This window comes from Aythya ferina (genome assembly GCF_964211825.1).
Source record: "Aythya ferina genome assembly, chromosome: 6".
Taxonomy (NCBI): Eukaryota; Metazoa; Chordata; class Aves; order Anseriformes; family Anatidae; genus Aythya; species Aythya ferina.
Window position 1 is genome coordinate 32,563,379 of NC_140303.1, and position 27,871 is coordinate 32,591,249.

The following is a 27,871-nucleotide window of genomic DNA, read 5'->3' on the forward strand; positions in this document are numbered from 1 at the left end:
ATTTGTCTTGAATAAATGATTAAATAATTAACTATATAATGAGTGATTTTGCTTTAAGAAAATTCTACATGCAATTATTAGGTGCTTTCATTGTTGTTGCTATTAAAAAAATACATCAGCTTGCAAAGATGTCACTGTGCTTGAAGTTGAGAACTGGAGCTGTGTCTCCCTTGATGGCAATTCTCATTCCAGTTTTTCAAAGCAATCTTGAAAAATTAAAATGTATTCTAGTACTTTACTTTTTCATGAGAAGCTGTTGCCTAAAATGTCCATTAGTGAAAAGCTTTTCAGTTGTTTGACGAACTCCCTAGTGAATATCACCAAGGATATGATGGGGGTGAGGAGGAAGGTGGTATTTATATTTCAGGGGCTGAGGTGCAGTCAGAGCAAGCATGGGCATAGGGGGCAAGAAGGGAGGGAGAGATCCCACCTGACATCAGGTGTAAGCAATCTCCAGACTGCATTTATGAGATGCCAGGGATGTTAGAATAGTCAGTCTTCTGTCCTGCCTTTGCACAAACCCCACGCAAGCCTTCCTACAAGAACAGTTGTTTCATCAGCCTCAAATAGACAAATGAAATTTTAACACTCATTTAAGACACTGAAACAGGAGCTGTTTTTAAAAGGATAAAAAGCTGGTGTAACTAAGTTGAAATAGAAATTGCTGTGATATTCTCTAACCTTAAAAATCTTGAGCTGCTGTGAGGGCATCAGTACCACAGTGAAGTAAGTACATGTGGTGAGAAAACACATGCACTAAAAAACCCACCCACATAAAAGCAGAAGTAAATCCCCTACCTTGAGTCTGAGGGACTTGCAGGAGGAGGCCAGTGGGAATGGAAATTATTTAATGCATAGCAAGCATGAAGAACAACCACAGACTGAAAGAAAGGGCAAAGAGGTGGACTTAGGTAAAAAAGAAAAGGTGTATGGGAAATTGGAGTTGATGGTGTTGAGCCTCTGCGATTTAGTTGCTGCATTTCTGGCAGTAACAGGCTTATCTCCAATGTTTTCTCTGAAGGATAGGTAGATCAACCTTGTACTGTTTCTGAGCTTGCTTTTTGTGACTGAACACTAATTTGATGGCAGACCTGAAGAGAAGGTTAGAAAATGTGAAGGCAATTCAAGATGAGGCATATGGATGCAGGTGCTGGTGTAGCTAATGGTGGTGGCTTGGACAGCGCCTTCCTGAGCAAGTGATGCAGCTACATGGAGGTGGGTCTGCACAGCAGGAGGAGGGTGCTACTGAAGTCCACACTGGACAGCTTTGTGGACAACGTGTGTAAGACTGAGCACCCTTCAGCAGCCCTCTGTGTGCTTTTGGGGCCACCCGGGAGTGGGCTGCACACTCAGTGCTGCAAACCCACTCTGGTGAGTGGGGTATTGAGGACAAGGGGATTCCCTGAAAAATGCACTCCTAACCCAAGCTAAAATGGTAATGTAGACTTATCTGCTAGCTGTAGCACTGGAAGGTTACCTTTTTGACATCTACTTGGTTTTCCCTCTCTGCTTCCCTGCTGATATTGCAACTCTGGCCTTAAGAGTGGGTAGAGAAGACCAAGACAAGGGAATATTTTTTTTTTTTCACCACTTTGAGAATCCCCTTACTTCTGTATGTATTCAATCAGTGGATCCACTCAGTTGAATAATTGTTTGCTGAGGTATACATATCACTGCTTGTACAGATGCTCATGTATGTATCTCTGTATGCATATTGGGAAAATTAAGAATTTATTGCAGCAAATATTTACTGTACCACAATAGTTCCTTATTAAGAATTATTAATATAATGCACAATATTATTTATTCATGTAATCATTGCTTTTACAAGATGCACCACCATAAAATATACATTGTAATCATTTATTGAATACTTAGCATATAAATTAACTAAAAAGGCCTCAGGCAAAAATAAAGATCGTGAATTCTTGTTAGATTTTAGCTGTACAAAAAATATCAGTATCTGAATATTTGCCTTATTGTGCTGAAGAACTAGAGCTGCACAACAAAGCACTGGAAGTGAAGGAATTTGGTGTCAGTTTTGGAGGAGCTACACTGCTAACACATTTTCTATGATCAATTACTTTCCTATACCTCTGTAAAAGTAGTTTGGGAAGAAATTTTACAGTAGGTTGCATACAGTATGTGTTATGTACAAATTATTTCCCCCTCTGAAGGAAGGAGGGACTGGGGGGAAGCCATGGGAAGGTGTATGTTTTAATTGAAATAATTAATGTCAGAACCAGGAATCGCTATCCCAGCGTTTTGCAGGTAGGTTCAGATGCTATCATTCTCCTGCAGGAAAACTACTTTTTGCTGCTAATGGGGTACCAGGGGAAGGCAGCTTGCTCTCATGCTTCTTTAAATTGCGTAGTAGCTCCCTTATTAAGCCAACACAAATGTTAGATGAAGGACAGTCATTAACAGTTAACTCATACCCATAGGGAAATAGGAGTACAAATGAATTATGTCTGAATCTAAGATGGGATAAAGTTCAGTAAGGTATCTGAAAGACCAAAATATGGATTCCCTACCTCCACATCGAGAGGGTGGGCAGATTTGGCCCTGATGTTTAGGAATAGCGGTAACCCTCCAGCGTGCCTTGGCCACGTATTTTGTTCCTCAGGCTCCCCTTGTCTTCCTCAGCCTTTCCTCATAGAAGTGTATAGTAGAAGCAGATAAACCAAAATTTGCTAGGTGGTTGTCAGGCTTGGTGATCATCTTTGTGTGAAGACAGGACAATGACAGAAAACTCTGGAAGATCATAGAAAGAATTGGCTATCAAGAAAAAAGCAAAGCTTTCTCAAAGATGTAAAGTATCTTTAGTTTTACATTGAGAGTCTGCCCATCTCTGTGCTTGGCTCCCTGCTAAAGATTTAGTATGTCCTCATAAGGAAAGGGTTATCTTAAACATTGGAGTAATGTACCTCTCTATTCAAAAGTTTTAAGATCTGTCCTTTTTATCAGAGAAGACTGAGCTTTGGTAGTTTTTGCATAGTCCTGTGACAAAAAACAAGTGATGTAGGACAGGAGGCATGTATGTCTCAAGGCATCCCTGCTGCTGTGTTCCCAGTCTCTTTGCAGAAAGAGAAATTGCAGAAAGGAAAAGGACAGAGATGGTACTCAGAAGGGTGTAGTCAGAAGAACCAGAATGAATTTAGCAGTATAAACTCTTCCTGGTAGCTAGTATATGGGGTCAGAGCAGGAGTGACGTGTATCTCCTGACTGCTCCTCCTACAGTTGTGTAAGTAGAAATCCAGTCCTGGTAAGACCAACTTCTCCCACAGACCTTTATCTCAAATACTGCCTGATGACCCAATCCTGTACTTATTTATCCAAATAATTTGAGTCTTTTTCCTTATAAACAACTTGACTGGTCAGATAAAACACGTCTTTTTCAGAAATGACATCTTTTTTGCATGCTTTGGCACCTGCTGCACCTGATAAATGCCCTGTGGACATAATTCCAGTAGGTAAAAATAGAGAATTAGGACAGTCAAAAATATGTTCAATTTTCTTGCTGGTCTTGAGTTATAGCTGTATGAATCAAGTAACAGTAGGTCAGCCAGAAGTGACAAATTCACTAACTATATGATTTTATATTGCTGTAGGTTAGAGATTGCTAAAGAAAACATATGCATGTGTATTTTCAGCTAATACGGTCCATTTAAGTGGATTTGTTTGCAGAATGCAAGTTTTTTCCTTTTAAATATTGCTTTAACAATATTGCATTTGGCAGCATGGGAATGAAAAATCTATTTTCTACCCACACTTAAGAGTTAAATAACATTTAATAATTTTAAATTGCTGGTAAATTTATACTGGCTTGAATTGTCAGGATGAGAGATTAAAATAATCTCCTGTAATGACAGAAGGTACTTTAACATTTATAGGGCCTCAATCATTCTGCCATATAAGGAAAATGCATTTTATCCATTTAATTTTTTTTTAAACTTTATGATGTGATAGAGTTTGGTTTGACTGATTCATTTTGGTTCTCCTATTTCACGTGAAGGAAAGAATCACCATGATAAATTGATGTATTATGGATTTGATGAATGGTTACTTTCCATTCAGTATAATTATCAGGCGATAGTTTCAATGAAAGATGCTGGGAAATGAAACTTTTCACTTCAGATAACCATCCACCCTGTCTGACAAGAAAAATGGAGCTCTATTTTCAACATATTACTGTGGAGCAAGGCCAACAGAGGTAGGGCAACTGTTTGTGAGTTGTGAAGGATAGGATGGATTTGATTTTGAAGAAGTGCCTGTCTAAATGAATTTGTGAAAGAAATTGTTGACAAGAAATAAAATAGCACATGAAATGTTGAGAAACCTGATTGTTTAAGAAGGATGGTTTTATTTTGTATCTGGCAGAGAAAGGATTATCAATTTGTAAAAGACACCCAAATGTAGTGGTAGCCATTATTTTTTAATCATATAGATAAAAAGGTATCTCATTCATTAATATGTAGATAGGCTTAGAGGGATACAGAAGGGACTTTGCACGTTTTTCAGTGGAGCTCTTTCCTTACAGCCAGGGGTTCTGCTGGTAAATGCATCACCCATGTGATCTTAGTGCTCTCAGAAATTGCTCTGATGCTACTTTCAGGGTTGTTTCATCCAGAATATGCAGATGGTATGTTTGGAAGAGTGCATGCATATTGTTTTTCCAAATTTTGAGAGACTGTTGTGGGGAAGCTTGGTGTAAATGGAACAAATAGAAATATCAGGATTCAATCAGCTGTCTGTAAATGGCTACTAGATTTGTTTGTTTTGCAAATATTTAGATAGCAGTGAAACATTTTTGAGAATGAGACTGCTTAGGAGATGTTACAGTCTTATGGTCACTGGTTGTACGCAATTAACAGAATGATAGCACATGAACTGAGTTTACTGTGAATGTAAGTAAGATAAGATTTGGAACTATATTCAGATGAAATCTGAGATAACGTTTGCTTGTAGTGAGTCTCAAGAATTTATGTTATCAAAATGCAAAATTTGTCATCTGCAAGAAAAAATCCTATGTTAAATTCATCAGGAAGTGTTCACGAAGATAAATTCAGGAAGAAGAAAGTTCATATTTTGTCAAAGATTGTTTTCAAAACAGAAAGTAACTTATGCTTTTAGTGTTTTAGCTTCATGAAAGGAAGATGAAGCTCTTCAGAGAAGAGCAAGGAAGCTGGTGAAGGGGCTGGAAAATGATGTGTAAGAAGCCCTGAGGAAACTGGAGAAGAGAAGGCTGAGGGAAGACCTCATCGCTCTCTACAGCTGCTTGAGTGGAGGTTGCAGCGAGGTGCATGTTGGTCTCTTTTCTTAGGTGACAAGTGATAGGATGCGAGGAAATGGCATTGTGTTGGGTGATGGGGTTTAGACTGGATGTCAGGAAGGATTTCTTTACAGGATTTCTTCTTGTTAGGCACTGGAGCAGGTCCCTTAGACCTGTGGTGAAGATGCCTTCCCTGGAAGTATTAGAGACGTGTGGATGTGGCACTTATGGACCTGGTTTAGTGGTGGACTTGATAGTGTTATGTGATGGATGGACTTGATGATCTTATGGGTCTTTTCCAACCTAAATGATTCTGTGGTTCTGTTTCTTATTTTAAATTCCTTTATAAAAAAAGACTTGTGCTGTAGTGTTGATAATATTGCATTAAAAGCCAGAGAAACAGGATACCAGGTAAGTTTTACTGATGTGTATTTTGCCTCTTGTTATATATCAAGTTAAAATTATAAGCATTTTATCTTATGTAAAGTTTTAGGGAAAAGTTATTTTATTTTGCAGAATTGTGCCAAGACTTACTGACAGTAGTTCACCTTTCCTATGTTAAGAACTATTACAAATGACAGATAAAAATATTCAATTTCTAAGAAATGAAAAAGCTTCTTTTCAAATGCTATCTTGTATGACTTAAGATGCAGCAACATTTTGTACTGTAAAAATCATTTTGGGAAAATATATCCATCTATCAATTTGTGAGCACTGAGATAAGTTCTGTGTTGAGCTCCACCAATTGAGCTATAGTGAACAGGGATGGGCTGTCAGTGACTTCTGTGTTATCTAGTAATTTCCCCATAGATCCTCATTTTAAACTGCTTCTAGATTTTATTTCATCTTAAAAAATAATCATTTTTGTCCTATCAGTTTGTCTCCTTGTTCTTTCAAAGCATATATATGGTAAAATCCAGCAGAATAAAAATCACTTTTTTCTTCTCAATTTTTCTTCTGAGCCTTGTTGTAAGACCAGCCACATGGGGGAAAAATATTTCTTCTTTTCAATTTGTCTTTTTTGTTCTTTTAATGCTTGGATATAGAAAAATTTAGCAGGTTCTCTATCCTTGACAATATTCTGCTTTAAGAAGCACCCATTCTATGGATCATATATATATGTAAGTAGAGGAGTTGAGCAGTGAAAGCATTAGTTTATATGCGTAAGTTATTTTAAAAATATTTTCCTCTAACTAATATTTAGAAATGTAGAAAAATACTTGTAAGTTCTATTGACTCACATGGAAGTTTTTTGCATGTGAAGGAAGATTTAACATGTGGTTGCTGAGTGAAACACAATGCTGCCCTGGGGGAGTTTCTTTGGTGGTTGGGTAAAAAGGAACTGCTTGGAACTGCTTGTACTGCAATGTAGAAAGCCTTCATTCAGGGTGTGTTAGTAAACTTTTGTGGTTTTAAAATACTTAACTAGGAGAACAGGAGTGATTTCTACCACGGTAAAGCTTGCAGTTTATCAGCAGTAGATGGTCAATAAAAAACAAAAGCAAACAACATAATCAGAATAACTAATGGTGTTTATCTGGCAGTCTCGAGGTCTAGGCTGTAGAGATCACTGAGCAAATATTCCCATTAGCAGTGACACCACAGGGGCCTGTTTGCCTGGGATTTTACAGGCTGAGGATGAGTTTGCATGCAGATTTCCTCATCTGTAGTAAGGAATGAACCTACACAGTGGTTTGTCAGCGGGAGCACTTCTCTGCTCCTCCCAACAGAAGATGGAGAATTTGTTGCAGGTTTGATTGAGACTCATGTAGGTCCAAATTATAGTGGGGTGGTAAGGGCACCTTACCTTATACTGCAATGTTCCAGTAAAATGAAATTTAACACTTGATCTGTGAAGGAGGAAAAATAAGAACAATCAATTACAGCATATGTATTAGTGACACAATGATAAAGATAAAGTCTAAGCATGTAACACCAACATGAAATTATAAAAAAATAAAATAAATTATGATTATGATGAAACAATAATTCTCCATTAAAATAAGAATTTGAACTTCAGCTTGAGTAAACTGAGGCATACTTTGTATTTTATACTACCATAACGTTTAAATAAGGACAAGAAAAGTTTACACTTTTTCATATACTTTTCACTTTTTAAATAAAAAACATTGCTACTATTATTTTATTTGTAGAAAATCCCCGATTATTTTGCTTCCTTCTATGATTTGTATTGTACTTGTAATATTCTGTTTATTGGTAAAACGGTTGCTGTTGCTTATTCTGTGGGGTTTCTTTGGAAGAGTGCACTGGCCAGCTTTCTCCACTAGGGTGTACAAACAGGCTGTGCAACTCCGGGCGATGGGATAAACATGATATTAATTCTGCATAAATTTCAATAGTAACAAGCCAGCCCAAATTAATCATTATTCTATAAAACAAGCAAGCAGATGGAAAGATGTTGATGTCTGTAGCAGGAATTTTTTGAACAAAATATAGAAAACATGGCATTTTGGAGTAAATTAAAGCATATATTTCAGTTTCTACAGCCCCAGGAAACTTGACATCCTGGAAATGTTACCATGCATTTCACATCTCTTGAAAGCTACCATCTATTATGGCAAGATTAAAGGACTGAGAGTATTGTTGGAGTAAACCTCATATAAATCTGTTTTGAGTGGAACCCTCGAACTAGTTGGGCAGGATACTTAAGAGGTAGTATGTACACAAACAGATAAGAGTGCTGATCTTCATTCTTGTAGGGGAGTTAACTAGACTATTTTAATGATAATTAGGATAAGAATCATAGCTTGAATGTATTTTTAGAAAATAAAAGGCAAAGTCCTTGCAAGTGACTACTGAGTTGATGACCTGAAATTTTATTTACCCAGTTTAAGTTACCTTGAAAGACTTGTGTTTTTCCAGAGGATTCCTGTTGTATAGCTTGACTTCAACTGCTAGCTGCTTTAGGATATGGTAGTGATATATTAACTCTTAGTATGCTGTGTTCTTCATTTGTTCATTAAGGGAGCCTGTGCCTGCTAGTCATCTTTTCCCTGTGCTTCTACTAGGTAGCTTTACTGGGGAGCTTGCAGACAGTCTGCTGCTGCTGGAAAAACTGAATTACTGCTCCCATTTAGTGACCAGACTCTGGTACTTGCTGGGTCAGAAACAAAGCCGGGGATGGAGATGTATGTGCCATGAGATACTCAAGAGGGAGAAGTGTGAGGCCTGATCCATTAGGGAAGTGGTGTGCTGGGGAAGCAGCAGCAGGAGAGGGAATGCAAGTGCAACTTAGTGTAGGTAAGTTCAGCCTCTTCAGGCCACTTGTCTGCTGGAGTTGAGAATGTGTTGGTGCAAAAGAGCTGCATTTTATGTGCCCTGTGACCAGATCGGCTAGGCTTTTCTCTCCTGATGTAGCACTTAATGCTTCTAGACTGAGAATGTTAATAAGGATATCCATCTTTCCAGTTGCACGATCTAATTTAGCACATTCAAATTCCACACCAGTGTGCGGCCCAAATGCTTGAAAGCTATTTAGAAGCGGGAACACCAAAACAATACATCTGCTTTTCTGTCAGAAAATTTGTAATTTAATTAATCACATGGAGACACTTGAAGAATAAGGCCAGTCTTAAGGGTTTGGGGAAGAATGGTGGTTCAAAGTGCAGTGTAATGGTGCTGGTTGCACATTTCATGCAATTCATTATAAGCTCATTATTTTAAGCTGATAACTGACGCTTCAGCTGAAAAATGAAGTCAAGGGGATACAAAAGCTATACATAAAATTCTGAGAAATGCCAATTTGCGATGTTTTATTTGCCAACTGAAAGGAACAGCTTGTGCTTACCTTGGACGCTGTTGTATACAACTTCAGCAGTGATGGAGAAGTTGGGAGAGAAATGACATAGCTAAGTTCTCAAACTTGCAAGTTTTTACCATCTTGGGAAGCTACTGGCAGATAGCAAAAGATGTAGTGTTTATTTGAATCTAGGTGTAGCGGATGTTCCTTCTTTACACATACAGCTGGGACTATTACAAAACTGGCACAGCAGTGGGCTGGGCTGACCAGTCAGCTATGAACTTGAAATGGAAGGAGTGTGGGTGAAGGTGGACTATTGGGCTCCACACTAGCCTCTGAACAGTTGACATGGTGCGGGATTTTAGGTATTATTGAAACAGATCTACTGTAATTTCTATTGTTAGTTTTCTCAACTTCAGCGTAATAACTGCTTTTCCTCATCTGAAGCATTGGTGAAATAAGGAAATAAGAGGAGAGATGCACAGCACAGGTCTGTTGAGCCAATTTGAGCAGGACCTCTTTATTAAGGAAAAAGAAGAGATGTAATTAGCTGTTAATTCAACTAAAGATGTTCTGATGAGTATTTAGTATTTCAACTTTTCATCTTAAAGCTCAAATACAATATCATAAAAGTAGAGAACATCAAATAAATTTTGACTATTTTAGTATAAAATATATAGCAGAACACTGTTTTCTAATGTCACTGCAAATTATGTTTTGCACAGAAGATACGAAGGAGTTTTGGAGAAACAAGTAATTTACTTGTGTGTGTCCCCGTTAGCAACAGTAATGGGAAATAAGACCTGTAATACCAAGATGGTTTTCTCACCCCTTTGTAATCCACCTTTATGAGTTTAGGTGGTTCTGTGCTTTTGCAGTGTTATGAGAAATGAAACATGAAAGACAGTCTTGGCTAAATTTGAGGTAAGATCAAAGCCTTATAATACTTTCTTTTCTAAAATCTAATTTAGGTAAAAAAAAAAAAAAAAGTGGACTGGAACTTTCCTTCAATGAAAATATACAAAAGAGATAGTAGATTTCATATCAGTATTTTACTGATCCAGTTTTCTCAAGGTAGTTTCCAAATGCTGGTAACAAATGCAGTTTATTATTAAATTACAGCTGGAGGTTAAGGCTCCAGCTGTATGTGAGTGTATGACTGTATGTAGGATGTGGGTTTCCAGAAGAACCTAGTACTTTTGCCACACTTTCATTTTTGAAACATGTCTGTGTGGCATCTTTAATGTATCAGAGTAATGTGCTTTGATCAATACTCTGACTTCAGCACTGTTGGCATTGGTAAGAAATTATCATCTCCTTAGAAGTGTTGATTAATATTAATAATTGATTAATATCAATATGACGGATAAGGCAGGTACATTTGGATAGTGAGGGGATGACTTCTGATTATTTTCTCTCTAATAATCCTTAGTAATAAGCAGAATTTCTTATTTCTATTGTGGTCTGGTTCCCTCCAGCCTCTTGGTATTTTTTTCCCTTCTGCTCCTTCCTCGAAACACTTTATTTTAATCCCTACTTCCCTACTGCCAGCAGCACTGTGGTGGAGTGGAAGAAGTTCAAGTTCTTCTGAGTAGTCTACCTTAAAGGCTAAGGCTGGTTCGGTGATTTGCTTTACGATTTCTGTTTTAACACTAAAATAGAAATGATTGTAAATAATGTGAAATATTCCCATGTAGTATTATACGAGTACTCTTACTCAAACAACTCTGCTGTCTTAGAGGTAGAAAGATAATACTTCTTGGAGAACTTAAGTTACTTTATCTTAGCAGAGAACAAAAAAATGTTTATGCCATCAATTTCTTCTCATAAAGTGTCTTGCACTATTTCTGTGAAAGACATGACAAAAACAGGAATAGAGAATGCTATCAGTGATGGTTAAACAGGGACAATTTGGATGAAAATATTGTAGGTATTTTTTAAATTCAAATAAAAATTATCAGAGGGGTAGGCCCCAGTTTCCATTTCCATCACTGATGTAGTTCCAGGATACAGATGTAATGGTGTAACTGGAAGCCAAAGTAATCCTTTTGTAATGCTCTTGTAACCTAAACTCCTTAAATTGTGGCTAGTAGACTGCTATATATCTTCACACAACAGACAAGGAAATTATTTAAAAATACACAAAAGACCCAATTAAGCATGTAATAATTGTAAAATAAATGTTTGTAAAAAACAAAAACAAACAAAAAAAACCACCTATTTTACGTGTCAGAATAGTCCTTCTAGAAGTGCATGAATACATTGCATGATAGGCTTATTAATGTCTTAGAGCATAACAATTGTTTTTGAAGTTATCACTGCTAAAACACGTGACACATGCTTTTTCCTGAAATTATTATGTTGGTAAGTAATAACTTCATAGCTGTTACACGAATAATTTTCCCTTTTATAACTCGAACTATAAACTCGCAGACATATATAGGTTGCACTTAGCTCTTAAGCCCGTTAACATGAATCCGTTGCCCAACTAAATGGGGAAAATGATCCAATTTATACCGTTTTTAGCAAAACCATGTTTTCCCTGATGTGCATCTCTTGTATATGAAGTAATTTTTAAGGCTAGAAAACAGCATGGTAGAAGTTGTTATCTTCCTTTACATAGTGCTATAGATTTGTGTTGTGAACAACTTGGTGTTGAGATGGCTCTGTGCTAACAATTGAAATAAAAGGAAGAGAAAACCAGAGAGGAGCATTCCTGACTGATTGCAGGTACTGTTCTTCCTCCTGCACCTGTTCTGCACCACTACATCTTGTCCAGTCATGCTTTGCTTCCTAGAGAGCCTATAACTCATGGGGAAAGGCCATCTGCCTCTCCTGTACTTGGAAAGCACTTAACACGACAGGATCTCTGGGTAAATAATGGATAACTATTCTTTTTCTTGCTGTCCTTGTTTGCATGCTATGGTTCAGCTGGCTGTGTAGGAGCTGTACATTAGTCATGTGGAAGTGAAGAAATTGAGCCCGTAGCATTTGGAGGCAGGTCCCAGGTTGCAGCAATGCAAGAGGCTGACTGTGGGACTTGAGGAAAGCATGGCTAACATCTGATGTGCTGGCTGAACCCGGGCTCCTTTAGCCATGGCTACCAAGGCAAATAGCCAATACTAAGTTTGTTTTCATACCTCCAGGGAAGTATTTTTAGGTGTTTCTACAGGGACTTTATCTCCAATTCTTGTTGACATTTACAGGAATGTCCTAGCTAAATTTATGTGCTGTATTTCAAATGCTATGACTTACTCAGCACGTAAGCTGGAAATGAAATATGAGAGAATTTTAAGAGTTCACATCTTCCATATTGCACACCCCCAAGGCGGGTGGACCACGAGAAGCATCTTTGAAGTGATAGGGTGTATTTAACAAAGAAATCTTCATTTTTGAGATCAGAAAGTATGCATCACAGGGCATGGGATTTTATGATCACGAGCACAACAAGGATGCTGCACACTCTGAATTTAGTCAGCAGAAAGGAAGGATTTTCCTTTCTCATCAGTTATTTACTATGGTAGAGAGGAAGCAAAGTGTGGTCTAAAGGTTGAAATGAATGCTGTCTGGTGGTCTGGATTTAGTCCTCAACCCTGAGTGACACTCAGTCAATTTCTGTGCCTGGTCTGCTTCTGCTCTAGAAAGCCCTATATGTGACTAATGTGTGAGTAGTGAAGTGAAAAACATGAAGTAGATGTCCTCAAGATTTGTACTTAATGTGCTGTCTTGAAAGATCCTTTTATTTTTGAATCTTTGTGTAAAGAAAAAATAAAAATAAAACAGAAAATAGAAATTACTGTTTCCCAGAGGGCAAAAGTCTTTCAGACATCAGAAATGAAGGTTTTAGTATATGGTTACTGTTAGGGGAAGAAAAAGACAAAATCAGAATAGATAACTTGTTATCTAATAGAAGTACAATCTTGAGAAAACAGTCATCTTTCTGAGAAACAAACAAAGGTTAGTGGACTCTGTTCTTCAGTGAGTGCTGTAAGTGTAGATCGTTGTAGAATAGTATGTGCCTAAACGGTAAGCCAGAAATAATTGCTGTTTAAGAGCAAAGCAAAAACTGTGAAGAATGGTAAATAAAGGCAGCAGTGATGCGGGAAACCCCAGTTTAAAAACCATTTTTCTTCATCAGGAATCTTATCCATTGGTGCAATGAGCTGTCACTTTCCCTTATGCCCTCTCATCCCTACACGAGTCCTTTCGTATCCGAATTCCTGCCTTGCCATGAGAGATAGTGGTCCACAAAGCAGGCTTTGGTAGAGTTTCCTTTCATGGATGACGATGAGGCTGCTACCATATGTGGCATTACAGAGTGCCAGGGGTCTCTTCTCCACTTCTGATTCTCGGGCACTAGTTACCACCCAAAAAGTAGGGTTTTTACACTCACAGTATGAAGACCTGTCTGGCTAAGCTGTTTTGGACAGCTTCAAAGGGCTTATGCCACTCCATACAGAGGTTGTTTGACCCATTTCCAATTGCTGATTAGTCTCCCATTAAGAAACTCCTGTATTTTCTTAATTAAGATAGTTTCCTGATATTGCTTTCCGGATGCAGCTTCCTAGTGTTTTCCTTTAATTGCCCTCAAGATAGTTTTGTGATTGTGCTTCTCAGGTGTGGTTTCCTAATTGCTTTTCTTTAATTACACAGTAGGCATGCTTATTCTAAGGTCATTGAATAGGTCCTGTAAACACTTTTGGTTTAATTTTGTTAGAATTCATTTTACACTGCCATGACTCATGAAAATAATTAACATACTTTGAAATGTATTAATATCTAAATCATGGCATTGCTTCTAAAGTTTGCAACTTTTTAAAAACTTAAATTACCTCTCTTAAGGTAACACCAATACCTGAACCTGTATTTTTAGTGTAACATGAGAAAAGTTGCTGAGAACCTACAATAAGGTCATGGTGTTCATGGAGACACGTCTCTGCTTTCAGTCAGCTGTCAGGAGGCCAGAGTTTCAGGAGTTTACTCTGGTTACCACAGACAGGACCTGTCAGTAGTGTTATTGGCTTTGGACAAATTTTTATAGGGTGTCAGACTGAAGTGAAAAAAATAAGTGATGAGGGGAAAGTGTTATGAGAAATCTCAGAAGGAGACGTGTGTCCATGTACAAACAGGTGATTAGTAGTTAATGTAATAAATGATTATTGAGAAGATGTATCTGTGTCAGACTAGTAAAATTTATCTGTTGGAAATGTAAAACTCATTATATGTCTCCAAAAATACATTATTTTTCTGTTTTCCTTTTGAGATATGCAGTTGGAAGCCCCAGGGGCAGTATCAAGAGAAGATCACTTTATTACTTCTATCCTATCAGCAATGGAAAAAGATACATTGCTTCATCTTCATTTCTCTTGCCAACAGGTCAAACAAGGAATAATTTTTCACTTGTTTATTCACTGCATTCCTGCAAGGCTAATTTAATTGGAAGAAAAATCCAGTAGAGCACTTCTGGATTTTTTGTCAGTGTAAAATAGATGACCTAAATAGATGTCATGCTAATAGTATTACATGAATGAAAGTTATGTATAATTTTAATAATGGAATTATTGATTTTGATGCTTGGACAGACATACTATTTGTATGTGAATGTTAAATTATGTTAATGTATTGATCATTTAATTGAATACAAGTGTAAAGAGTTGTGTTCTCTAGGTAAAAATGGACATGCAGTTTTTTCCATGCAGATGGTAAATGAATTGCTTGCAATAGTTCCAGTAACCTGATAAACAGTACTGCATAGCTATCAGTGTTTGTAACTGGCACACCATGTCTCTTGGTCTACCTCTGGTAGTGCTGAGGTTTAGTTGACATTGTTAGCCATTTCATAACCTAACAGAGGTAATTCTTAAAATGACTGTCTTAAAAGTGTAGATTTGTCAGGATTAAGAGTTATGATTGAGGCAAAGAATGGCATTAACAGATATAGAAATGAACTCTGCCCTTTGGTGCCCTTTCATCTCAGCAGCACTTGTACATGTGCCTAACTTTAGGCATATGAGATTTTCCCCTGGAGATTTTCTGATGTTTTACCAGATTAATGTGTTTCCATGGCATATTTTCAAATGCTTTTTTTTTTTTTTTTTTTTTTTTTGGGGGGGGGAGGGGGAAGGTGTATAGGATAAGTCTTTGTAAAATGAACCTTTGTGAACTTTTGGAACAAGCTATAACACCTGCAGCAGATAACATTTTGTTATTTGTTGAGAATAGATTTCAGCTTCTGTTGTTTGTGGACAGATGCTTACATCCCTCCATGCTCACTTCCTTGTGGAAGCTGCATCATGTAATATGTGAGTTGGGTAAGGTGCACAAAGGATGCTCGCTAGGTTCAGCAGTGGTAAGAGGGTACATCCAGTTCTGAGCATTGCATTTCCTGAAAAGATGCAAGGAGACAGAATCCAGATGAGGTCAACAAGAGTATTTGTGAAACCACAGAAGAACTATAGTTTATGTGAAAAAAAGTGGAGCAAGACATGTCCAATCCTAAGGCTGGGAAGAAGTTGTGAAAAGAAAAACTACATACACTGTGGATGGGACAGATGGTAATGGGATTAAGATTAAATACAGGAGATTTGGATTTGATACTTGGAAAAACTTGTTAACAATGAGGACAGTGAAGCATGAGTAGATTAAAAGGGAAGGCTGTGAAGTCTGTCATGTGGACTTAGAAATTACACAGGTGTGACAAAATATGGATAAGTGGCCTCTCTTTATTTGTAGATGCTGAACAGTGAACATTGCTCTATTGGTTATTGTATATGGGAATGTTTTGGGTTAGAATATGATCCCAGCATACACTACAGAGTTAGGATTCTGAATTTTGCTACTCCTTGGTTCTTATGCATCTTCTGTGTTTTCAAATTCTGTCTCTGCTGTTCAGTGCAAAGCTGTCTTGGCTCTATTTAGTGAGAAAATGTTGTCAGAAAGTAATCTCACTGAAAATGTGTTCATATTTGCCAAACAATTGATCGACAACATAAATTTATATAATGAGTAATGCAGAGATCAGAGATCTCTTTATAAAAAAACAAAACAAAACAACACAAAACAACAAAACAAAGCCCCCCCCCCCCAAACAAAACAAAACAAACAAAAAAAACACACCCCTGAACAAACAAGAGCGAAACAAGACTTGCAAATAAATGAGCACGGACTCATAAAAAAAAAAATGAGTAAAGTGCCAATCTGTTCAAAAGATCCAAATGCTTTTCTCTGGGTTCATTTCTCACAATTGCTTTGATGCTGTTTTGGGGGAAGGCTGTGGCTGATGTCAGGGCTCCTGACAGCATTTGAACCTTCAGGTTTTTGATTGCTCTCATCTCCCATGCTCTCGTGGCACATTTAGGAACGTACTTTGTCTCTAGTAGCTCTAAATCTGGATGCCTAAGAGGTTCCCACTCCTAGTGAGTGCCTTAAATAAAGATACTCCTATGCAATAAAAGAATCTGAATAGAACAGACAGACAAATCTGAACTTGCTCCAGTGATGATATTTGACAGCTTCCTCAGACAGCTGTGTTAAATTAGCACTGATGTGGGGACTTACTGTGTTCTCAGAGAAAAGGAGATACTTTCTGTCCTCAGGATCCCATCCCAAATCTGCCTGAATGTTTCAGTTCTGGGGATTGCATTGATGTCAAGTGAACTGGTTACCAGAAAGCTGGTGGCTTAGCACTGCTTTTGGCAAGCCTGTGATAAGGTCTGCATATTTCTATAATTGAGTTCTTCAGAGACTGTTCAGGGATTCTAAAAAAAATGGGAAAATTGCATTTTAAATAATAATAATAAAAAACTGCAGTTGTGATATGTTATTGATGAAAGCAGAATATTTGTTTTGAATAGAAACAAGTACTGGTTCCCATGAAGTGCTTGGTGGTTCTTGAGCGAAACTTGTTTTTCTGGCTGAGGTTTTGGGGTCAGCAGCCTAGTACTGTTCTGACTTGGCTTGAATCTGTTTTCACTCAAGTCAGTGGAAGCAGAAACAGCCCTGGGCTGCTGCTTCTCAAAATCTGCCAGACTTGGGGTTGTCCATGCTGTGCTTTGAAGTGCAGTACATAGATTTCTGAGCTGGTTACTAACCCACCTTTGGAGCTGAAATCAGTCCAAGTGAAGCTGTGACTAAGCTGATAAATCTTTCTGGGAGGTAGGTTAATTACCTTAAGTGTAATAGTGAGAAAATGCAGTTATATTGCCTTCAGGTCCTGAACCACCAACATCACACCACTGCATTAAGCTGCATGGTTTTTTGTAATAAACTTGAACTACTGCTGGGACCTTTGCACCTGCTCTGTTACATCTTGTAAATTCCCCCTTTATTCCTTGAAGATGACCTGATGTTTTTAGTACTTCTTATTTTCCAATATCTGGGAGTTTGTCTGCAAAATAGGAAAAAAAAGAAGAAAGGGTATTAAAATATATATAGCTCCCTCACTTCTCTCTGGACTAGGGCATCCTAAATGCAGAACTCAAAACCAACAAGTCCTTTCTACTATTAATATATATATATATATATATATAGAGAGAGAGAGAGAGAGAAATGTGCTACATAGTATTTAACAATATTTGGAATATTTAATGTTAATATTAACTATAACAGTGATTAGTAATCCCATTTGTCTGGTAGAATTTTGTTAACAGCTATTCATTACAGCCAGATTATGTGTGTGATGTGTATGACATAAGTTTTAAAATAAAATACACACGGGGCATTTCAAGTTGCAGTTTTGCTGGAGCCTGTTTATATGGTTATCATTAGTTTCACATGCTTGTAAGACCCAAAGTTTATGGCTATATAAAAACTTTTGAGCATTCTAAAACTCTGACCTCTTCAATGGATAACACGTGAATTGTGGTTTATGAATTGAGGACAACTAATAAAACTGAACCATTGTAAATTTAGAAACATGCAAGTTACTCCAGGTCCCTTAGAGGTATTTACCCCCTGTGAGAATTGAACAGCTGAGAAGTGACGAACAATTTCTTGAAAGGGAAGAATTAAACTGCTTAGATTGTCTTAACAATTGCCTGCTTCTTGGCAGGCTATTTCCCTAGTTTTCCAATAGGCTAGGGTTGCAGCAGTAGGAAAAAGAAATGGTAATGGGAGCCTTGGAGTTGGTTTGTGAGGGCAGTGGGTGTGCAAGTTTGTGTTTTTACTTGATTGTGAACATAGCTCCCTGGTTTGAGATCCTGTATCCTCAAGGTGTGCTACTTCACAACTGTCCACCCAAAGTGGTGCAATCCTTTTGAACGTTTGTTCACTTGCCAAATACCTGGTTTGTTGAGGAAAGTGGGAGGGGATGAAGGAAGCAAGCTTGCATGTTCTAAGTCTCCTTAAGTGTTGCTGGATCTTATTTCTCCCATGTGCTTTCCCCTCCCCGGCATCGCTCCTCTCTGTTGATCTACAGTTGGCAATCCCATGGTGGCTGCTCTATTAGTGCTGATAAATGGTTCTTTAAGACACTTTCACCCCTTGTTTTCTTCCTTTTCCCTTCATATCCTTATCTTTCTCTTCTACTTGTAGCAGAAACAGTTAACTGCTTATGTACCCTGACACTATTTATTTCCTTTCAAGGGAAGACAGAATTGTCTTTCTTAACACACTGTCAATCTTTATATTCTTCCAAGGTCTTTCACTTGATATATACTTTTTTTTTTTTTTTTTTTTTTTTCCCCCATGGCTCTTGCTTTTTCTTTCAGATGCTCAAAGTTCCCTTCTTTGTTGCAATATTTGAAGGCCCCTTCAATCTCTGCTCTTCTTTCTTTTTACCCTGAAACCTCTGAGAACCTGCCTCTGCTTCCCGTTGCTTCCCTGCTTTGCACTGTGTCCTCTCTGCAGTGCTACTGCGTGGACCCAAGCCTTCCCCTGGCAGCTCCTTCCTGCAGTGTCAGTGGGCATCTTAAAAACACTGCAACTGCTTCTTCTGGAAGGAGAATCAATATATATCATGTAACCTGCTCAGGCCTGTGGCTAAGACAGGCATAGCCTGACATAAAAGCAGAGAAACATGAAAACATGACAATTTTGGAGCGCATTTATGTTTTGGATACATAAGAGTCACAGTCTGAGGTGGTTTTCATTCTGTGTTGTAATGAATATGTATATGGTAACAATACACTGGTTTTTGTTTCAAAAAATGTAATATTTCAATTACTACGAAAAAGCAAGGTCTGCCACCTGATCCATGGTAAATGTTGTAGAACATTTTTATATGGTTTCCTGGCTAAAGCAAAAGTCTATTTTAAAGTTATTAAAGTTCTATAATGAGCTACCTTTCCAAGCTCACCGATAAAAGTATAATATTCTGTGGCTCAATGTAATAATTCAGTGAAATTAACCAAGTAAGTGGTCAATGAAGCAAATGATTAAAAAAGAGGACTGAAAAATGAAGATTAGAAGGGATAAAATTGTATTTGTTATTACTGTGAATTTTGTAGGTCATAATTAAAGCCCACTGCACAAAAAGGAAAAACACCCTTTTAAAATGCAAAAAAAAAAAAAAAAAAAAAAAAAGAAAAAAAGTATGTAGGGGTGCTTACATTTTTGGCCACGGTATCAATCTGTGTAGCGTTGCTGACTTAATGCAGCATTTGTACCAGGAAGCAACAAGCCTACACTCATCTCTGCTTCCATTGCTACAACATAGATGATTGCCTAGGTTCACTGGTGACCTTAATCTCTTATATTCCAGATAAGCACTTTTAAGTATCCAAATTGTCAAAACTGGAAGTGTTAGCTAGAACATCTGCTCATTTTACATCCGTATATGCAAAGAGGATTATGAGGTTTAGAAAGTTTGCAGGAGAATCTGGAAACCAGGGAAAAGGTGAATAAATTACTGAAATGATCTTAGGTGGCTATTCTAGCTTTTCTATTTTTCTACTGTTTTTTTCCCCTCTAAATATCCCTATCTGGTTATAAAGGCATCGTGGGGTATAAGAATGATCAATACACTTCAGGACAGAACATATTTTTCAGTTTGTAATAAGCATGTAGAAAACAGTTGTTTTATTGCCCCACACTCCTGGATTTCTTCTTGTTCAGTACTGAGGAATGATCTGTTGCACAACTACGTAGTGGTTTTGTACAGTGGGACAGGATTGCTTTAAACTCAGGAGACTTGCAGTGCAGAGTGAGGCTATTTCTTATTTCTGTATTTGTCAGGGTCATTTCAGGAGCACACTGTGGGTATCTTGTGGGTCTATTTCCCACCCTGGTATGTGGAGTGTGGTTGGGACATGTACCTGCCTTTGGGACTTGAAGGGTCCACTGGGGGACACTGTTACTGAAATGTACTCTACAACTTTAATCTGGGTTCTTCTGAACATATTAAAGGGTACCTTTGTGTGTCCTGGTTAGCACCTTCTGATGTGGAGTGCACTGCGTGCAGCGAGGTTTAACACCAGTTATGTTGCCTTTTCCTGGCCTAATCACAGCTGCAGCTACTCCCAATCCTCTTGAGTTTTGAATGTGAAAATAGCCTTGAAGATAGCCTCAGCCTGCTTCTTCCACAGCGAATGGATGTCTTCATAGCAAATCTACCAGTGCCCTTGGCACTAATTTTCAGTTTTGGCTGACCCAACAGAAAAGCTGAGACTTTAGTGGTAATCTATTGTGATCAATTATTTAGCAATAGGCTTTTTATCTCTGGGAGCACTAATCCATCACCCTGCACGTTAAACAAACATTGACAGGAAGGTTCACAGGCCATTTTAACACATTGTTAAAGCTGCCCTGAGCCCTGGTATTTTGCACAGAGATGGTATATCTGAAGAAGCAATGGGAGGAAGGAAAAAAGTCAACTTCCAAACTGTTTGCAGCATTGTTTGGATGCCGAACAAAGGTGGCTGTGCTTGTGTGAGCAGAGCAGCCACTAAAGAGGAAGGAGAGATGCAGGGCTAGGGGCCCTGCCAGAAGGGATGTCAGTGGAGATGTGCTCAGCAGTCAGCAGGAGCTGTAACTTGACAGGCTGGGCTATTTATTTTAAGAGCTGACTGCTCTTAAATATTCAGTGCCACTCAAAATTCCTTTTGATTTTATAATGTTGAGTGTGATGAGCAGCAGTTTAGAGCCTCTCATATGTATTTAGTGTCACTTGTTGGCTGCACTGCATGGATGACCTCGTACAGAGACACTGCTATGGGCTTGGTTTGCAGCATCATAGGATATTGCCTCATTACATTGATGCCTGTATTTGGGTCTTTTGGATCTTTGCTTTCATGCTATGGCTGAAATATTGTGAAATCTGTATTTGGCAACAAGTCACTTATTTTAGCCCCATGCATAAATTAATAGCCTGGATTTTCAGTTTCAGACTTTCACAGTACCTACTGGTGTCAGTGGAAATCATTTAACACTGCTGAATTTCAAGCCGTTCACTTTATGCATGTAAACAAGTGTCTTTGGGCAATTGGGTGAAAACATAATGGCTTGAGTTCTATAAAGCAAATTCTGTGACCAATTAAGGACTATTAATAGATTTGGCATTATTAAGTTATTTTAACTAATATTTACCAATATTTCAACACTATCAGTATTAGATGGGAGTCTTTGAAAGTCTCAGTGTATCCTGTTTTCATAATTAAGTCTGATTTTTGCGGTTACCTTTAATATCTCAGCTTGGGTACCTCAATTGAATCTAATTATATTACAATTGAAAAGAAGATATTCTACAGACTGAAGCTGTAGATCAAGGCTCATTACTAAACCAGCTCATTATTTTTAATGAGCAACTTCATTATATCTGATTCTACAGAGAACAAGACATAATTTTGTTGATGCAGAGAAGCTTGTTAAGTTTTGCTAGCCAGCAGCATATAGCTAACAGTCTGAATCAGGCAACAAAGTTGAAGAAATTAAATCAAAGGACCCCAGCCTATCCCCACAGGTGAGTTTCAAAAGTCAGCCTGCAAGATCATTTTCTATTTCTTTTCTTTTGGTGTGAACTTTGTTAGACACTAATTGTATGCTACCTTTTAACCAGTCTGTTACAGAAAAAGAATTGCAATGAAAATTCACAATAGAACAATTTTCAGGAAAGTTTTGGTCTTAAAAAGAAATGTCTTTCTCCCAGTCTGTGTTCCTCCTGGGAGTGTTAGAGTACATGTAACGTTCCCAAGTGCCACATTTTGTGTTCGGTCTCTGGATTAGTTTAAGAATACATAAAATCATGTTGCCCGACAGCTCTGTTGGGAGGATGCAAAGTAGCAAAGCATCCCAGGTAAACCTACGTTCATACAGCCTGTTGTGGGTCTCTGTGTGCCTCCTGGCAAGGAGCTTGCTGCTGGTGTGCTGTACTGCACCTCTCGGGGATGCTCCGTGAGGGAACAGGAGCTTTGTCTATGCTGTGAGGAAGAGTCTGCAGATCTGCTGCTGTATTTCCTGCCTTGTAATTACTGTCTTGTCAAAAAGGAACAGGCATTAGTAGAAAGTGAGGATATAGCTAGAAAATATGCTTACTTTTGAGTCTGACAAACCTTCTTGTCTTCTTAGAGAGAAGCTATTTGCTGAAAAATGCATAGTTTGAACTAAATTTATTGGAGACTTTTGGTTTATTTGTTACTGTTCAGGGTCATAAATGATGTTGTGGTGTCTGCAGCTTTCACACTCCAGCCCTGTGGTTAAGGGAAGTTGTCTGGCATGCAGAGAGCTCAGCATTGGTTTGCTCCCCTTTCTGCCCAGGCAATGTAGAGCCAACATCAGCAGACCTGCTGACACAGGGTGTTTGTGCTTGCCTTTGTGCTCATCGTGCTTGCTTTCGGAGAAGTATTTGGAGACTCAGATGATGAGAGCAAACTGAAATTCTTCAATGTGAATTTTCATCAAAGGTTTTTAATTTGGGCCAGTTCATGAACCCATTAACTGGAGGAAATTAAGGTAGAGAGTCCCTGTGCAATTCAGCTTCCCTGCACCAGTGGTGGGAACACTTGTGCTGCAAAATCAAATGTTTCCTGGCTCTAGCAATAGGCATATACTTGCTAGACAATTGCTTTCTGCTAAGTGTTAAGATCCCACTCTAAGAATAAGGATATTAAGTTTTCAAATAAAAACAATGAACAAAACAATTCATTTTTCTTCATCTTCGGGGAAACATGAATTGTTAATTAGGCTGTAAACACCCTGAAGAACACTCCATGCATACATTTAGTGTAGGCAGTCCCTTTGAAGTTATAAGCTACCAAAAGAAGGGTTTTATAAGAGGAAGTGTTGGCAGGCAGTCCTATCAGCTCTGTCTGTAATATTTTTAATCATTCAGATTCTATGGAAAAAATACCTACATGCTCAGGTAGACATCTGACTTACAAATTTCAATCCTGTGTTATGGGTCTGTAACAAGAACTGGAAGAGCTGTAATAACAGGTAATGAAGAAATGGGTGAGCGAGACTGAAGTGGAGATCTTTACATAGAAAAAAATTATGACCAGATACTTTTATAATTTAATTCCCGAAAGGGGAAGGAAATAGAAAGGGACAGGAAAAGAAACCATGCTGTTTCTGTAAAAGAAATTAGTTTAAATTGGCAGTTCTCACGGGTTCCACAGTAAAAGAAAGGAAAAAAGAATTTTAGAATCAATCATTTTATTATCTACAGATTATATTGGGCAACATGGAAGATAAGGGAGGTCTCTGAGGATTCAAAAAGGGCAAACAATATCCATCTGAAATGGAGAATAAAAAACTCAGGAAATTGCACCCATGTTAGTCCTAAATTCAGAATCTCGATACTCTGTAGCAATTTTAACACAGTCTGGGTAATAATATGGCAATAAAAAAAAAAAAAGGAAAGTCAACAGTGTTGGCTCAAGAAGGTGGCACAAGACCCATGTAACTGTCTTTGTGACTTGTGGCTCAGTTGGAAGTAGTGATGTGATAAGTAGACTTTGATACTTTCCCATATGACAATGCTATTAGTTATATGGCAGATACAGTCCAGATAGAAAACACTGTAAGGCGATCTTGCAAGAGGATGAAGAGCCTTCTAGCAGTGTTTGTTGTCAATTGGGGGTTTTGGTCCTCCTCGGAATTTTTGGATTCAGACTTATTCAGTATTGTCATAGCATGTTCTATGATGGGATAGAAAATACACTTATTAAATTTGTAGGTAGTATTTGAACTAAATTCACTTATGTTGCCAAAAGCTCTTGGGAAACTAGGAAGCATAAAATAACAAAATTGTGAAGATGAGAAACAAAGTAAACACAATTGTGTATTACTGTATTTGGAAAGGTGACGTTAAATGCACAAATAGAAGACGAGAACTTGCTAGGCAGCAATACAGTAGACATCTGTCTTAGAGAACAAATGAAATATGTCAACAGTTTAATAATTCAAAAAAATCAAGACTTGATGCTGGTCAAGCTTTTATTTTAATAAGTGTCAAAGCTTCTCTGTTTCAGTAAAAGTAAATTAAGGTCCTTGTTTGCTGCACTTTTCAGTGTTTCAGTGATATAGATATGAAGAATTGTTATAAATAATGCTCTTCTCTTCCTTTCTTCCTTTTTTTTTTTTTTTTTTTTTTTGTCAGTTTAAGTTTTGCCAGTTCTTGAAATGGAAATGGAGGGATTTCCTTATTGCTGTGACGGTCTCTAAAAGATCTGTCTTATTCCCTCTACTTGTGGGTGATAAACTAAACTACAAAGCATTTCATGTGCAATGCGTTTAGTATTCTACTTTTTTTCCCATTTTAAGGGTACTTTTCATTTCAGTCAGAGGTGTTAATGCGGTATATATGACATACCAAAATTAGAGTGAATCTTGCCAGAACAAATAATTTCAAAATTAAAACCACTGTTACAGTTTATAGTAAGTTTATAGTATAGTAAGTATAACATTTGTTTGAGTTCTTGGGTGTTCATTAGGTGTTGAGTTCAAGTCCCACCTAATGTAGTAAAATCCTATCTTGATGTCACTGAAGTTGATATAATTATCCTTATATTTATTATTTCTTCCCATCTGCAACTTTAGATATCAGTTATGACTGGAGTGCTTTGGGATCTCATTGATAGAACCAAACCCTAATTAAATTGGCTGCACTGTCTAAATCAATTTCATGATTTGATTTGTGACTAGAATTAATATTGCTGACCATCAGCAACAGTGTTCATATTTTGCATGTATGAAATTTTTATGTAAAGACCTACAGAACAACTACAGCAGTGTGTTTTTACATAAAAAGGAATTGGATTTATTTTGTACCATACAAGTATTCATTCAAGTTCTTTAAAACACAGCACAAATATACTTGAATTTCAATGTCTTAAAGTTTTCCTTCCTGTATATCATATTATAGTTGCTAATTCTTATAACAGAGCAATTTTACAACATATAATCCTCTATTTGAGTAATTTCTTCTTGACCTAAAGCTGACTACACACTATTTCCATTTTGTTGGGAAGGTTTTTTCAAATTTCTTTTTCCAAAACAGAGCATGTCAGAATTAGAATTGATCAGAAGTGATGCTGCCTATTCAAGTCAGAAGCAATTATCAGTAGGCTCAAAACACACCAGTATCCTCAGAGCACAGGTAGCTGATAATGAGCCAGAAATTACACTTAGAGGGTGTACCTCATGTACTATTTTGAAATGCTATAATGTGCAGTGAATACCCATACTAGCACTGAACAACATTGATACTGTAAACATTCTGATCTCTAGAGTTCTCATTCCTTTGTCATTTCTTTGTTCTCATTTCTTTGCCTTCAATTTTAAATTCTGATTTTAGGTATGCAGTGCTTCTTGACGGGTCATATTTTTCACATAAGCTTTTTTCTTGTTTTGTGCTAATATTCCTCTTTATGAGAAATTCCTTTAAGTATTTTTAAAGGGATTAGATATGGATTAAATCTAGGGGAAATAATTATAATTAATGTAATCTTTCAGGCTGAATTTTGCTCTTCATGTGAATGTGATCCTCCTATTTAGTAACAGAAAATTCAGTAATCTATGTCCAGGTGATTGTTGATACGATTCTTCTCCCATCATGTCCCCTAATTACAGCTTCTTTGGGGGCTTGGGGCCTCCTGGAGAATTATTTAACTGATGATCCCTGCAAGACCAGGCAGATCAGGTAAGTTTACCGCCAGGTAAACCTTAGACAAAGCTCTGAATCACTGCAATGCCAGCCCTCTCCAAATTTAGAAGTCCTCAGAAACTTCTAAGCTTTTATTTGAAGAAATCATTCCAGAATCCTTCCCATGTATCTCATCCAATTCTGACTCCATTTTGATTTTGTGGCTCATCAGAATTCCTGTTGGTAATGCCACAGGTTCCTTGCTTGGAACAAAAAAAAAAAAATCCTTGGCACTGGCCTAGTTGCAGAGTTTCTCTTGCATATATTGACAATTTTAAGGTGACATTACAATAGGGGATACTACTGTCCTCTTGTAGGAAATATTTCCTTCAGTTTTTCATTCTCTTTGTAGCAATAACTTATTGCCACAAAGCAATGCATGCTGCAAAATGTAGTAATATAGGTTGCTGACAAAAAAGGAAAACCTGGGTATGTGTGTATACAAAATAAATGAAGAAATGCTGCTTCTGATGACTGAAGTCACTAAACTAAAGAATCTCTAAGCACCTTATCGAATATTCATGTTCAGTAAATACTAGTTTGTGTACTAGTATTCTCTAAATATACCTGAATGGGTGGTAAATAAATGTAGTAGCTGAGGTGATAAGACTCAAGAAAATAAATGTGCAAACAAATGGTGTGCATTTTTGAGGAAGATAGTTGCATAGTAGTTAAGAATAATTTTTATAATTATTATTACCAGTAAAAAGAAACATGCTGATTTTTCAGATATGCTACTTCCTGTTTCCCAGAATAAATTGAGGTAAATAGTGTGTGAAAGAAGGATTATTTTTGCTTTTACAACAAGTTTGTTAGCTACCCATCCTGTAAGTAAATTAAAGAAACCTAAAGCAAAGGACCTAAAACAAAACCCAAGTGAAGGCAGTTTATTTTTTAATTTTATTTTTAAAGCAAATTTTGAAGTGCTGCAGTACCAAATGAATTGTTCTGAATGTAAAGCAGGTTGTCATGCAGAATCCTGAATTCACGAGCTAGGTCATGAATGGCAGGAGGAAAATCTTTATGGAAAAAAAGAAATCAAAATTAGCAATTAAATTAGTAGCGGCCTTAACCTAATGCCAAGTAGAATGGTCTAGTGAAACACAAGCAATACAGGGCCTATTGCAGGCAAACAATGATTAAAATAGGTGCTGAAGTGGCATCTAGCCATGGAGATCATGAGAAAAAAGGAAGCTAATCATTATTGGATTAGAGTTTCTTAATGTAGTCTATGGATTACTGCAGCTGTAAATATTCTTTGAAAGAGCCATGCTGCCAGGGTCTCTGTGATGAATAGATGCCCTTGGAGCTCTCCTCCAGGGAGTATTTAGAAACTGTGAAGGTAGAAATAGCATAAATAGAGTACATTCCCTTTTCAATAACTTACCCTGGCTTCACATACTGAGTTTTTTATTGGTTTGTGTTTGTTTTTTTTTTTCTCAATAGGGAAAATCTAAGAGTCCAAATAATGTTCAGCCTTGCAGTATCCTATAATCACAGCTCCTTTTTGACTCAGTCTTGTGGAGGGTTTGAAGAAGGATGTCAGTGGGTCAAAGAAGATTGTTTTGGTGTCTGTCTTCACGAGGTGTGCTCTGAGAATAGCCTGTTATTTTCATATTTTGTGTTCCTCTCCTAAAGCCATAATTTTTGGGAAATGTTTGTATTCAGAATTAAGTAAATACCAGAGTTGAGAGGCTTATGTATTTTTTTTTTTTTAATTGTAATGGATAATATCAAGCATTTAGGAATTGTCTAGTTCCTG

General features: G+C 37.5%; 1 protein-coding gene across 1 annotated transcript in view; it reads left to right on the forward strand.

Annotated features, from left to right (window-relative positions):
* DPP10 (dipeptidyl peptidase like 10) overlaps window positions 1–27,871 on the forward strand; it is a 481,130-nt gene that overhangs the window by 47,651 nt on the left and 405,608 nt on the right. The window lies entirely within an intron of this gene.